The 15,748-nt window shown below is 37.4% G+C and overlaps 1 protein-coding gene across 8 annotated transcripts in view; it reads right to left on the bottom strand.

Annotated features, from left to right (window-relative positions):
• The window catches only part of PDE4D (phosphodiesterase 4D), a 1,377,381-nt gene that overhangs the window by 207,617 nt on the left and 1,154,016 nt on the right, over positions 1-15,748 (bottom strand). The gene's annotated exons all lie outside the window — the stretch shown is intronic.

Raw genomic sequence — 15,748 nt, 5'->3', positions numbered from 1 at the left:
GCACCACCCATCCCTCACTCCAGGATTACATTTTGGGGGGCATCTGTTCTTTTGGTAGATTATTCAGAGGGTCAAAATTCAAGGAATTTGAAATCTAGATATTTTCCTTGTGCAGGGAGCATGCTAATCTTCCCTGTACCATCTTATAAGCCCCTGACTACAAAGTTCATTTTCTAAGAACTAAGTTATGCTGACCAAGGCACACCACTAATCCGAAATTGTTCCTTGAAAATAAGTCTTCTCATTTTTTTAGTACATGTGCTGCCGAAGCGAGCAGTCTTCTCATTTTTTACATGAATTACATTGGATGACTCTAAACTAAAACAGGTGTGAATGATTATTAAAATGAATTTTTTCTTTGGTTGAATTTTACTTCTAAGCTCTGTAAAAGATGTATTTTGAATATACAATATTTAGAATGATTTACCAGTCTTGCTTCCCTTTGCTGTCAAAGCAGAAAGAAAGACAGCTATAATTTTAGTGATGGAGATATTTCATTCTTGCTCAGAAATTGTTTTTGCCAAATACCTCAAGATTGTCTTATTTCAGTAACGGTAAAATTATTTCTACTATTTCAATGGGCAGGTTATAGCTTATCCTTTTTCAAAATGATGTAATGGTTAAATAATCAAATTCAAATGATGTAATCGTTAAATAATCTTTGAATATGTAATGAATATATAACTTTTAAGTCTTTGTCTACGTCCTCACCTCAATATTAAAATGTTTTATCAGAACTACTGTCACAAGTACAATGGCACAGGTAAAATATATGTTATTTTGTGTATGGAAGAAAATAAATATGTGAATATATATTTTAAATGTACCCTGTAACATGCTTATAATAATAAAAGATCATTAAGGTCCAAGGAAGATTCATTTTTGTTATTACCTATAATTTGGCTTACAGGACTGTGAGTTCTAATCACCGTAAAAACGCACACACATACACAAAAGCATATGATAGAATATGATCCTGAAATGCTGTATTTGAATGACCTTTCCAACAAGGAACTTTTTTTTTTAATTTTTATTTATTTATGATAGTTACAGAGAGAGAGAGAGAGGCAGAGACACAGGCAGAGGGAGAAGCAGGCTCCATGCACCGGGAGCCCAATGTGGGATTCGATCCCGGGTCTCCAGGATCGCGCCTCGGGGCCAAAGGCAGGCGCCAAACCGCTGCGCCACCCAGGGATCCTAACAAGGAACTTTTTAAACAAAGAAACTGAGCTAATAAAAGCATAGTTAGAAGGAATGATAACACCACACAACAAGATTACTAGGGATCCCCCCAAAATGGGAAGAGACTCCTAGGATCCCCTATAATTTGATGAGAAGCTCGATTCAAATTTGCACAGTGACCATTATCTGGAGACTTTGAAATTGTACCTCTTGGTGATAGGATTCCTCTGAAGACAATTATGTAATATTGTCTCTCATTTAAATAAAATCAAACATAGCAACAACACACTTTACTTTTTTTAAAAAAATGGAAGGGTAACTGCTTTAAGGAAAGAAAGTAGCTTTTTGTCGGGGGTGGGGGTGGGGATTGGTATATTTATAGGACAGGTGGGAAGGTAACATGGGATGGGAGGGTGGGATCAGAAAAAAGCTCAATTTTTGACCTTGTGTGTATGCGCGTGAGTGATGAGGGCATTCATACAGTCAGAGTGGTCAGTGGCCTGTGGCCCGCAGCCTCAGGTCTCATGATGTGGAAGGAGGCACTCAATCACCCGCCACCGTGAACTGAAACAGAGCTGGGGAGGGCCGGCTGGCCCCTTTCCCACAGAGAACTCGACGAGTCCTGCGAGCAGGGGATACAAGGCTCCCTGCACATGCATTGCTGAATTTTTTCTTTTCCTCAAGTGGAATGACAGTAGGAGAGGAGAAATACTCCCTGTGCCTTTGGCTATCCTTCCCCTACTTGGGTATCATTTTTACTACTTTATTTTCTGCCCTCATTCTTTTTTGTAATAAGAAGCCAGAAACATTAGCAAAAAGCTGATGGAGAGAAACCCCAAAGCAAACCCTCAAAGAGACTTCACTGGGATTCGGGAACCATTCAAAGCCCTTGAATGTGGCAAAGCCCCTCGTCATCTAACAAAGTGAATTCACCCAACAGCAGCACCTGGATATAGTTTTGCAAACTAGTTGGTTTTGAAATTGTGTTGAAGCACACTTGGCAACCTCTCCACGCTTCATCATTACCAAACCAGATGGAAAAGCAGCTAAGGTTAATCAGAAGGAAGTTTTTACTTTATTAATCAAAGCCCCCTAAGCCTATGATACCAAAAACATTAAGGGCCACAAAGTACCGGCCGCCTCTGAATGTCATGCCCTGGAAGGATCAATACTCAGCAGCACAAGGGTTGTGTGAACAAGCACTCTGAAGGGGAGCCATGGGCTGAGGCTTACTTTCCGAATCTAATCTCAAGCAAACTTCTATGTCTTCCGTGCTTCACTCTATCCAGCTATAAAACTAGAAAGAAATTCTCCTCTGGAGTTTGTCAGAGAAGATTAGGGAACTGATAAACTGTGTCTTTTGAAATCCTGGCTCAAAACCATCACCCATTCATCAATTCACCCTGGATCCACCTCTTCTGGAATTGAAGAGAAACCACTGTCATATGTTCTCATTTCTAGTATGTACATAACTGGGCACCTTAGCTACCTGACAACCCCCAAGAATTAGCCACAGGAGGATCACATCTACTCACCACTCTACTCCCATGTTCATGGAAGTACAGATATAAAATACACAAACAAACAAATATGGAAACAGATTTCTATATTTGACCTTTTATAAAACTAATATATATATTTCGAATAAGTAATTTGCATATTAACTGTAGAAACTTTGGAATATTAAAAAAAAAAACCTTGCAGAACTACTCAAAAATAACTGTCAATAACATTTTCCTTCTGAATGCACGTAAGTGCATGTGTGTTATGTTATATATGATTTTTATGGAATGCATGATTTCTCACACAGAATCATACTGTGTATTTCATATCTTACTTTTAACATTAAACATATTGAGTCATGAAAAACTGTACACGCCTTTATACTTTTAAAATATTTTTAATGATTTCAATCTATTTTTAGTAGATGTCAATCCAAACGTATTAAAACGTAAGCGCTGATTCTATTTTAAAATTAAAACAATTTTAAATAAGTGTATGAATATTTAAATTCATTTCAGTCCTTCATTCCTTTAAAAACAACTCAGTAAAGAAAATGTGCTTATTTTGAGAAAACACTCAAAAGATAAAGCTAAATATTAAAATATTACATGAAGAACTGCGTCCATTGATAACAAATTTATGGGGATGTTGAATATTTTATGTTGTTACCCTTTTAAACTAAAATCACAAAACTATGGCTTCAGACAATAAAGGTAGTATTATGGAAAATCTGGCTGCCAAGAACATTTTGTAAAACTAAATTATATTTTTCCACAGATATCATTTTTAAAAGGTGACCTGTTTTTCCAAAAATATAATGTTGGCTTTGAGAAACTACAAGTGTCACATTTAAGAATATAATGAAGCTTTTAAAATTACTTATGAAGAAGACATTATGATTTTGGTAAACTCCTAGTAGGTATTATACTGCTAAAACAAAAAACAAATGAAAAAATGTGCTTCATTTGTGTCAGATTCACTTGATGATATTGCTCCTTTATACTGCTTGGGTTTTAAATTTAGAACTGGCTACACTCTAAGTAAAATAAATAAATAAGTAAGTAAGTAAGTAAGTAAGTAAGTAAGTAAGTACTACCCACATTTATGGAATCCGAGGGAATGAAATTCCTATGTGACAAAGCCAACCTTGGCCAGACCCAAATCTGATTTTCCTCTTTGAAGCTACTGCCATGTAGAATTCAAGTAGTCCCCTTACCACAAAAGCTTGGTCCTGTGGTCAAAAGTCACAACTACCAAAAATTGCATTTTGGCAGCAATGTTCAACATTTTACTGAGAACCTAAAATAATGTACAATATAAGAGCAAAATTAAAAGAAAGTCGTTCAGTATTGTGTAAGGTGGTATCTTCCAATTTGAATTTTTTCAGTGTCAAACTCCAAGCTACATTTGTGTGTATTTATAGATATAGTTTTGATGGTATTTTGATAATGCTAACTATAGCTATACACAAATATAGTCATCAAGTTGGAATGTTTACCCTAACTGGAGAGCACCTTTGTATTTATATTCCCTACCAGTACAAAAAGGAAAAAACAAACTGGTAGCACTTTCCTCAATTTTAACAGACAAATAAGTTAATATAAAAACAGGTATGGGGCACCTGGGTGACTCAATTGGTTGATTGGAGGACTCTTGATTTTGGCTCAGGTCATGGTCTCAGGGTCTTTGGATCAAGCCCCATATTGGTCTCTGAGTTCACTGATGAGTCTGCTTGGGATTTTCTCTCTCTCCCCCTCTGCTCCTCTCTGCCCCTCCCCCCTCTAAAATAAATAAAGCTTAAAACAGAAATTACATGTAAATGCAAAAACTAAAAACTAAAAAACCAAACCAAATAAAAAAAAAACCCATCATTACCAATGACTTACAAAACTAAACAATCTTTGCCTACCTACTGATTTGCATGTCCTTCCACCCTAAAATAAAATAATGAATGCAGTGAAATAAAATAATTGCTGGTTTCTAACCAGGTGATAATTCTGGCTGATAGCTGAATATCATATATCCATATTCAGAGTATAGCAAGATTGTATGCATGCTATATGTTACAAAGTCCTCTGAAGATGGCATTTACGTGTCTATATGTTTATATGTAAATATATATAAATGTGTGTGTGTGTGTAATCCTTAGGGAAATTTTATGGGCTCTCTTTCCTATGACAGACGGATGCTGGTTTTCTGCCTTTGTACTTCAAATAATAGGGAAAAGAGGAGGTACTCTGGGAGAGAAAACCCACTACCATCCTCATTAGCATAAAGAGAATTTACTTTATTCCTTTGCCCATACAATTCAATGGAAAAAATCTTTAACACACATCTGCTGTGCAAACGTTACATTTTAAGGAATACTTCATGTGATTAAAACATCAAATAATGTGTCCACGCAGAACCTGCATTCTGGGGTAGGGTAGGACATATACGGGAAATTTCTGTGCCTTCTTCTTAATTTTGCTGTGAACTGAAACTGCTCTAGAAAGCAAAGTCCTCACATTAAAAAAAGTCCTCAAATTAACAAATAATATATATTTGTTATATATTAAACAAAAATATATAACTTTAGAAGTGGACATGACCTTAGAAGTTATTTAGTTTTCTGAAATTTAAATCCTTTGCTCATTTATTATTTTAAGAATTATGGCCTAGATTGATACATGACCCCATAAATTCTTTTTTTTTAAAGATTTTATTTATTGATTCATGAGAGACACAGAGAGAGAGGCAGAGACCCAGGCAGAGGGATAAGCAGGCTCCCCATGGGGAGCCTGATGAGGGACTTGATCCCAGGACCTGGGGATCATGCCCTGAGCCAAAGGCAGATGCTCAACTACTGAGCCACCCAGGTGCCCCGACCCCCCAAAATTCTTAAAACAAAAGTCCTCAATTTTTGGCCCACATGTGCTCTTATCACAAGCACTGATGATAAAGTAAATGGAGGTGCAGTTACTGTAACATGAGCAAAAATGCTCTAGCCTGAAGTGTTATCTCTTCTCTATTTGTCATAAAACAAAAATGTAGGCTTCATTAGAGAAGGTACATGATACTAATAAATCCCCTCTAACTTGTTAGTTATATGATGGTACAAAAGACAATCTGTTTTTAAAATTACATATCAAAACCTTTTCCAATTTTAGTAAGTTAAAAGGGCGTATAGCTATAGTCACTAAGCATATTAGTTACTTTGTTCACTGAAAGCCCCTACAATGGAAGAATTCTTCCGGGTGTGTTGATGTCACAAACTACTGTGGTAGCATTGAGTATGGACTTCTGTGGAGGGGGAGAAGTGTGGGGAGGGTTGAGGACTCAGCAGGGTTTCACAAGTGCTCTCACTTTGTGTTCTAGGAACAGGTTCTTCTTTCACAGAAATGTATCTTATTCCATAGTCCCATTCTTAAGGTCAGTGACCTTGCCCTCTTGGTCTTCCTCCAGGATGGGTTTTAGGAAGAAAGATTTATGGGAAGCTAATGCAACAATTTTTATAAGATCTTCATGTGGTAAAAGAATTCAGTAGATTAAAAAGAAGGACATGAAATAGAGAAGAGTGAGAGCAGGATCGTTTTATGCATGCCTACTATGTGCCAGACACGGTGTTCTACTGGCACACCGTATTTAATTCTGATGACTAGTACATTCAAAGGATGCTCATATTCCCATTCTAAGATAAGGAACGGGACTCAGGGAACGCAAGTAACTCAGTGACAGTCATGCCCTTGGCAAGTGGCAGAGTTCAATGGTTTCCAAATGCCAGGCTGAGAGCTGGTGCTTGCCCAACAGAACATTCATTGGTCCTTGTCAAAGTGAGAATAAACATGGACCATGGGATGAGGTTTCAAACAATGTAAACACATTCCTTTTGAAAACTCTCCTTCATTCTGAGATCATGCCCTTTTTTATTGAAATGGAAATGCCTTTTAAAGACCAGATTGTGTATACTGATGAGGATTTTCTTGTTAACGTCCTTTACGTGACATTATGTGGTTTGTAACCCTTGGTCAGTCTTCTGGGTAGTTTTTGAAATCTTACCGGGTCATGAAATCCCAAGGCAAGGTAATGTGTAGTGTGGCTGGATTTAAGTGCAGGCTTTAAAAACACTGTTTAGTTTCTACCACACCATGTTGCTTTCTGCATGCTTAAATGGATTCAGACTATTCTGAAGCCACACGGTAATGCATATTCCAGACTGAAACAGTACTGTCCAACAGAAATTTCTGCAATGATGGAAATATTAAATATTCTCTATCCATGCTGTCCAAAACAGTACCCACTAGCCACATGTTGTTACTTAGGACTTGAAATGTGCCTACTGCAACTGGGGAAACTGAATTTTGCTGTAATTTTAATTAATGAGAAGGTCTCATGTGGCTCATGGCTATCATGTTAACCACTAAAGCTCTTGAGCAATCTTTAGGAAACTTCAGTTGCAAGTCTTCCAAGGGAAGACAATCTTTAACATAACTGGGGAAAAAAAAGCATCTACTCCAAGCTTAGAGGCAAAAGGACATCGATATATTAACAGAACAAAATTCCTGACTGTTTGGCAAAGGCCCTAAGTTAAAAGATTTGCCCAGGAGCCCATCAAGATTCTCCATCCCTTAAAGAGAAATCAAAATTTTAGTTTAAGTGTTTTACTTCTTTATTACATTCTCATCTAAAGGCTGTTGTGCCTGCCAGAAAATACCAAACCCAACGTTGATCAAAATCATTAGTTCAGGGTCAAGATATCTGAATTCTAATTCACGGTGTGTGTGTGTGTCTGTGCGTGCACTCACCTGCATGTACTCAATCACATGCAAGACACAATATTGTTTAGCAGAATTTTGTAATTTCTAAAATGGAGCTAATGGTATTTTCCTTAGTTTCCTTAATATGATTGTTTTGAGGATCAAGCACGAAACTTCATGGGAGAACTCTCCATCAACTATAAAGTTTCTACAGATGCCAGACAAGTACTCTGTACTTCTAAGCATGAACTAAAAACTGGTCAAAAACTAAAGGTGTATATATTTCACTCCTCAAAGAGTCTCCTGAAGCTTAGCCACAAAGGAGGGAACATGGTCCGCCTTGTGAACATCCCAAACTTGAAGTGGTGACCACAAGATTTGTTCAGGCATCTTTGAAACATGTTTTTGTCACTTTGCTCCTGTGTTTGGAGAACTGGATTCTAGATAAGCTGTCTGCCTGGGAAACACTAGTCTGTTCCTCAATAAATAGTACAGGATGGGCTCCCTGCCAACAATGCAAAACAAACAAGAGACCAAGAAATAGTGACCTGTATTAGAAATTTTACCTCAACTCTACAGTAGGTGGAATAAATGAATCAAAACCCAGTGTACTGAATGAACATAAAGGATACATACGAAAAGACAACATATGCATGTCAACACATGCAATGAACTCTATGATATAATGTAAAATATTTCTTTTTATCAACTGCCTTCTTTATAGTTTCTGTAGAAATGCATTCGTAATTGACAATTATAATGATTGGATGAAAGTTTTGTTCTACTGCATTTAAAAAATGTTGCCATGGGGACCAGTAGATAGCACATAAATCATAAGGCTTATTTTCTTTTTTGGCAAAACACAATACAACAAAACAAAAAAACAAAAAGTCAAACAGAGAAACAAACAAACAAATAACCAGCCAAACAAACACAACTGGCCCTGTGCAAAGAAGGAGTTCAGCCTAAAGTTCTCTAAGCTGTAAAGAAGGACTGGAAGTTGAGCTGTGAAAGGCTGAGATCTGCATACAGCCTTGTTCTCCCTGTGAGTGAAACAATGAGCTGAAAGATCTTGGTTTGGGGGCCATTCACAACCTTTTACTAGGAGACAATGTCATTCACTGAAGTGCTTCACTTCACAGGGCAACTCCCACATTTGCAGAGGGGGGCACAGCCATCCCCTCTTCCTGTTTTTAACTTGTCCACTTCCAGTGAGAAGTTGTAGGAACTGCCGCCTCACATATGTCTAGACATAACTGTCTACTGATCAATGACAACACATTTTTCTGCACCAACGTTAAGAAAATGCCTGAAACCTCAAGACGATTACCAAACAGCTGACCAAAAAACCCAGAGAGAAATTGCAATAGGCAGGTGGAAGAGCTGTGCTATTTCTTCAGCATATCTCACCTGAGCTACACAACAAAGTGCCAGGAATCTGATAGCAAGGCCCAGTGTTTGATATTTTTTTTTCTGAAGAAAAAACATGCATCTGGTTTCTTTGTCCATTTTTATAGTAGACCTACCTAATAGTAGGTCTTTAAGTGTTTCATATTGCAGGGATTTAGTGAGAATGAGTTACTCATTAAGTCTGAGGCAAAAGTATAGCTTCATGATCAAACATTTAGAAGTTTATATAGCTCATTTCCACAGCGCCTTTTTCTCTTAGGTGTGGGAACTGAGGAACTCAGTCTTATGTCAAGAAGCACATCCCATAAATGTTTCAACACTGTGATGACTTTTTCTTATAAGGCTCAGACAACAGTATAGAAGACATTGAGAACAATTTGCTAAGGATCTAAGACCAACAAGCAAAATAAATATTTAAAGTGACTGATATGGTAGTGAATAAAGATATATATATATATATATATATATATATTAAGATATATATCTATATATATTAAGATAGATGATAGATAGATAGATAGATAGATAATCTATCTAAATATTGACTGGGTAACCTCTTCAATCCAGAATTTACAAAAAGTAAATGAGAGGAATGCATGACACAAACAAAAGTTTTCTCTTATTTTCATGGGCCTATGGCATCTTCAAACAGTACCCTGACATGGAGTAGGCACTGTCAATATTTGCTGAATGAGGAAAAGCATGATACTTTCATTAAAAAATACACCAAATAATACACTCCTTTATTTGGAATGTGTTCGAAGTCACAGATTGGACACCTCCTCAGGAATGGACTGTCTTCTTTCTCTGAGAAATCACCAGCTGCACATTCCTACCATCCACCATCAAAATTTAAAATTTAGATAATTTTCATTTTCTTTTTTAAAAAAAGTTTGTATTTATTTATTCATGAGAGACACAGAGAGAGAGCCACAGACATAGGCAGAGGGAGAAGCAGGCTCCATGCAGGGAGCCCGATGTGGGACTCGATCCCAGGACCCGCGGATCATGCCCTGAGCTGAAGGCAGATGCTCAACTGCTGAGCCACCCAAGTGTCCCAATAATTTTCATTTTCTAACACCCTGGGGCATGGTTTTAGATTTTAGTTCTCCTTAATACACACAGGAAAGAGCACTGGGGAAAGGAAACAAATGAGAGGCACCAGGTCCAGTGTCCACAACTGATAGGACGAGAACCCCTTTGGTTATGGCCATCTGCCCCTTACAAGTCAAGAGACAGGAAGAGCTGATGATTTCAACTCGATTCACTCACCCATGGCCACTCTGCGCTGACAGCACCAGACAAGGTACTGTGCTAGTTATTCTTATTGAAGATGTTTTTCAAAATGTCCTAACTTTATTTTATTCACAAGTTGCTCTGAGGGATAGTGTTCTTTGCAAACACTGAAAAATTAGCCAGTTCCTCCTTGACCGAGGTTGATCTAAGTTTGCTCTCCAGTAGGAATCTCTGATGACTCACAGGATTGTGTGATGATCACTGTTATTTTAAGCTACCCTTTCTTCTCACTTTTTTAAAAAAGTAGATGTTACCTTGTGTTAGGTATTAAGTCTGAGGCAAAATATAGCTTCATAACCAAACATTTAGAAGTTTAAATAGTTCATCTTCATGGCATCTTTTTCTCTTAGGTGTGGGAACTGAGGAACACTCAGGCGACTATTTTTCTGTTTGTTTTTTTCCCTCCACAGTTACAATTAGAGTCCAAACACTGTGGAACAGAAAGGGTATGAAAGAAATTCAGAAAGGAAAATTGCATGCTAAATATTAGGGCAAACTCCCCTGAAGATAACAGGTGGCAGTAATCTTATCACAGAAATAATGACATACATACATTCATTCATTCATTCATTTATTTATTTATTTATTTATTTATTAATAATGACTTTTTTAAAAAGAGATTGAGAGAGCATGAGCCCAATGGGGGACTCGATCTCACAATCCTGAGATCATGGATCCTGAGCCAAAATCAAGAGTTGGATGCTTAAGTTACTGAGCTACCCAGGAGGCACCCCAGAAATAATGAGTTTTTAATGTTTGGTCATTCTCCTTTTCTTTTTTTTCCACCTGCTTTAAGAACTTTTCAAGACTAATATTTATCTTTCCATGTCCCTTAAAACCTCAAGATACATCTATTACTTTGGCAGTAATAATCAAGGGATATTAGAACACATAATTAGTTATTTAAAAAACTGGAGCACAATACAGCGACACCCATCTTGTTGGAGTAATGCATTAAATTCAACTCTTGGGACACCTGGGTGGCTCAGCAGTTGAGCATCTGCCTTTGGCTTAGGGTATGAACCCGGAGTACTGGGATCGAGTCCCACATCGAGCTTCCTGCATGGAGCCTGCTTCTCCTCCTTCTTCCTATGTCTCTGGCTCTCTCTGTGTATCTCTCATGAATAAGTAAATAAAATCTTAAAAAATTTCAACTCAAAACAAATTCAACTCTTGATGTCTATAACATCAACAAACATGATCATTCAAAATGGCAGAACATTAGAACTTCCTTTTTATGATTTTTTGAAAAGCACAAGATTAGAAACACACAAAAAGGTGTCTTTGGCTGGCATTTTAAATTCCTTAATTCAAAGACTGAAGAAGTATGTTTAACTACAAGTATTATTTTTACCATTCAGGGAACTCTTATTTTTTATGTACTTTTTTTTTTCTTGTTGTTTTTGGTTTCTTGAGACAGAAATAAAATGACTTCAGTAACTGGACAAAGAAGTAGAGTTAAAAAAAAAAAAAGAGGAGAAAAAAAGTAGCAAAAGAGGGGTCTAGCAGCTGATGACCTAAGAATACTCTGCCAATAGACTTCCTGGAACTTAATGGCTAGTGTTAGTTAGTTAGTTAGTTAGTTCCAACACTCCATAGTAATAATACTAACAGCAGCCAACCCACCAAGAATGGAAGAAAAAGCCTGGTTTATCTGGCTCATTATCAAAATAATGCTGCTTTAGACAATAAAAAAAGATTTTGTCTACCTGGGGTCCTAACCGAATTAGAAATGGAACAAATTCTCTACTCTAGAGCTCATCAAGAAGTTCATGGCTTTGAATCTGCCGAGTGGTTTTTTTCTTTCTCTCAACAAAATCTCTCTTCACACAGACATTTGAGTTAGCTCCAATCCTAAGGATGTGTATAAACTCCCTAACACAGAGGTTCTCATACTTTCTCAGTTCACGGACACTCAGTAATTGTTTACGGCAAATCATTGGCCAAAAGAAATAATGAATGGTTCCAAATATTAAGTAGTTAGGTCCAAACTGTTGAATAAGAGGTTGTCATAGCAGTTCAGTGCCTGTTGAGGACTATACAACTTCTCATTCTGGAATAAGATCGGATGCTGCCTCCCTCATATCCTGTTCCGTGTTGATTTTTGTGCAGCACTTGCTTTTGATCGCAACAATCATAAGAAACTCAGTTTTGCAAAGCTATGGTATCACAGAAAGAAAAGCTGTGACTTAAAGTTCGAACTGGGAACTACATCTAGTTATGGTTCCTCAGGTGATACCAGATGTTTTGTTGTTTTCCTTAAAATATCCCAGACAGCCATGTGAGTTCCTGGAGAGCCCCCAGGGACCTCGGCACATATTGGGAACCCTGGCCCTGGTCTTGTCACTCTCACACCATGGACGATGGGATGAGTATACCTCAGTCAAGAAAACTCAGGAGTTAGGGCAGCGATTATGTGGCCACGATACCTTTCTATGTTTAGATAATGTTAGAGGACTCTTAAATGATAAATCAAGGTTAAGAAAGAAGATGAACTCACTAGTGTTATAAGACCTAAAATCCAGCTAGATGGGATTACAAACTTTTCATGTAAATCTTGGGAGGACTAGAACTCTTGTAATGGAATCTATCTTTTTCTTTTTCTTAAATGATTTTGTTTATTTATTTTTTTTTTTTTTGAGAGAAAGACAGAATGTGAGTGCACAGGCAGGGAAGCAGCATAGAGAGGAGCAGGCTCCCCACTGAGCAGGGAGCCCAACTCAGGGCTGGATCCCAGGATCCTGGGATCACGACCTGAGCCAAAGGCAGATGCTTAATCAACCGAACCACCCAGGCTCCTCTTATTTTCCTCTTAAGAGATACTCTAGTAAGGCCAAGGAAGAATAATATAACCTGTAACAGAAGAGATGAAGAGACAAGCAACCATCCTTCCTTTTTCAAACTGAGGACTAGTGGCAACAGCATCCTTCTACTCAAGAAGTGGAGAAAAATGAATAGGACAGAAAACTCACATTCAGGGCTCAAGAGGTGGTGAGGGAACTGCTAACTGCTAAACCCAGGGTAGCAATGTGAGAAGAGGATAAGGGATGATATCCCTTACCTGAGAGGCGCATTCCAAAGGACTCCTCGATGCGGTCTTGCACTTCTATAGGATGATGGGGACCTATGAACTAGACTGCCAAGAGGGCCCCAGTTTTCTATGGTTTATTGAGTCCACTCACCTCCCCCTTGTTGCCCCTTCTGTACCTTTCCCCCCATGTTCTGTATATATAAGTATCTAAGTATGGATAAAGAGCTACTTGTTTTGCCTCTGGATTCTCTATGTTAATGTTTATTCAGTAGAAGATAGGGACTAGAGGGCCCCTTATCCAGGTGAACTGAAACACCTTTTAACTGCAGTCCTTTGCCAGGTACCTTGTATTCACTAAACTCATGATTTTATGACTAAATTCTGTGTCTTGTCTCTGATAATCCTCCTGTTAAATTTCTCAGGATATTTGTGTTTTTGTAAATACAAAGAACATTACATTACCGGAGGAAGTGCAACAAGAGAAATAACCATTATTCAGAATTTAAAAACAATTTTAAATGCATTTTGAGGAACTTTTAGAGGAAAACAGCAGTATACATTTTATGTAATTACTCACTTATTCTGTAAATTTCTTTGTGTATCTTCATGACAACATTTGGGCAACCTTCTGCTATACAGTCATTTCCATTGTGGTAAAATACTTTTTACTATTAATGGTAGTTTAAATTCACTTTTCAGGTATTTATTTCTCGACTGTATTTATGCTAATACTTAAAATTTTCCTCTTTCTTCTTATTCTTGCTACTGGGGATACATTGAGCAAACTATGTGGCAGTCTTCTGAGCAGAAGCTGCCAGAAATTTCTCTTTTGCCTTATGTAAGCTAAGTTTTTAGATGCTAAGGTTAGCCTTATCTTATAGAGGTGTATATATTTTCCAAGAGTCAGTCACACATTTTCTTTATTGCTTCTTACTGGCTTTTTTAAAAAAGTTTAAGCTCTGAGGACCTTGGATTCTTGATTATAAAATGGCAGAACGATGTTCCTATCCATAGGACTATGCAAAGTTTCAAAGTAATCAAAGTATCAGGTTGCAGATGTGAAAATACTGGCCAAAGTGAAGGGTGACACACACAGGCAATGAGTGCTATGATTATTATTATGCCCATTATTAGTCTTATTTTTTCCTGATGTCTCCACTATTTAACTAGTATCTATTTATAGAAGATAAGATGACGACATCCTATTGGGAAGCAATGATTTTCCATCTCACTTTCTCAATAAAATAAACATATTTCAACCTAAAGAACATTTAAAGGTTTTCCAAAACATTTCATTCACATAGATAATTACAGACCTTTAGTGGTACTTTTGTATTTGAGGTTTCTAAGGGGTTTTCTCAATGAAAATGTTAACTAGAACAATAAGTATAAAATCATCAAGAGTGATTAAGATATATGGTGATGTCATTCTCTGTAAAGGATAGTTGAATTACAGACGTTGAATAAGCTTTCCAGCATTATTAGGAACCAGGTAAGATAAGAAAATAGAGGTTTACATGTGGCCACATGTGAAGTCAAATGAAGAGAAAGCATAATCCTTTATGTGTAGAAGATACACATACTATCAGAATAAAGACTGAAACGGTAATTATTCTATTCATCTTGCTTCTCAGAGAAACTTGATCTCCCTGGTAGAAAGTATGCTTTCCAGGAGCCTATAATCTTTTTGTTCCAATGTAAATATCCGGGGAATGAGAAAGCTGAACATGTCAAGATATTATTTTTCAAAAATTTATAGAGTTGCATCAAGGCCTGATTAAATATGTCATTCTTATGAGTGCAGTCAGGTAAAGAAATTCTTGAACAGGTACAGGGAAAAGTGAGGTCATCCTTGTAGTTTGCTTTGAAAAGAAAAGCACCATTTAAATATGAAATACAGGCTTTCCATAAAATGCATGAACTATTTCATCTTTACTAGAGCAAAGTAGAGGGTCTGAGAGAAATAATCTATACACTGGTATCCAAAAATCAATTTACTAAAATTTTAGAAAATGAATGACATCACTTGTCTATGACTTTTCCAAAGTCAATCCCTTTACTTGAGCTCACGATGGTTATTTTTGTCAGCAGCTACAGCTCCATATTTAATGGCTTCTCCTTGCCTCAGCTCAAGTGTCTTGAATTCAAAGAAATCTTTCCTTAACCTAATTCTCCCTGAAGCAGCTTTAGTCTTCTCTCCCCCTTTAACTTGCCAACTTTGAAAGAGACACTTGTGTCTGCTGATCCTTCTGCTTTCAATTCACTCCTCAACCCACTGGGCTTCTTCTAGCTCTATTCTCTTCACTCGGCTGTCAACCCAAACCTAGCAATTACAGCAGGTAACTGGCTCTTCTAATTTCTCCTCACCCTCTGGACATTGTTTCTACTCTCTGTTCTTGTCCTTTAACTGTAGTCTTGTTTTCCCTAGAGTTCTAGCCTCATCATGTAAAACTCAAATTCATTACCTATTATCTGGCATCATATTGTCCACTTTCTATCCTTGTGTTCCTCATGTAACATCACCACTAATTTACCTGTTCAGGGTAAAACTTCAGCATTCTTTTTGATTCTCCTGCCCACTGGCTGTCCC

The sequence above is a fragment of the Nyctereutes procyonoides genome, unplaced genomic scaffold (genome assembly GCF_905146905.1).
Source record: "Nyctereutes procyonoides isolate TBG_1078 unplaced genomic scaffold, NYPRO_anot_genome, whole genome shotgun sequence".
In the NCBI taxonomy this organism is placed as follows: Eukaryota; Metazoa; Chordata; class Mammalia; order Carnivora; family Canidae; genus Nyctereutes; species Nyctereutes procyonoides.
The sequence above is the reverse complement of the archived record's forward strand: the minus strand, read 5'-3'. Positions and strand labels throughout refer to the sequence as shown.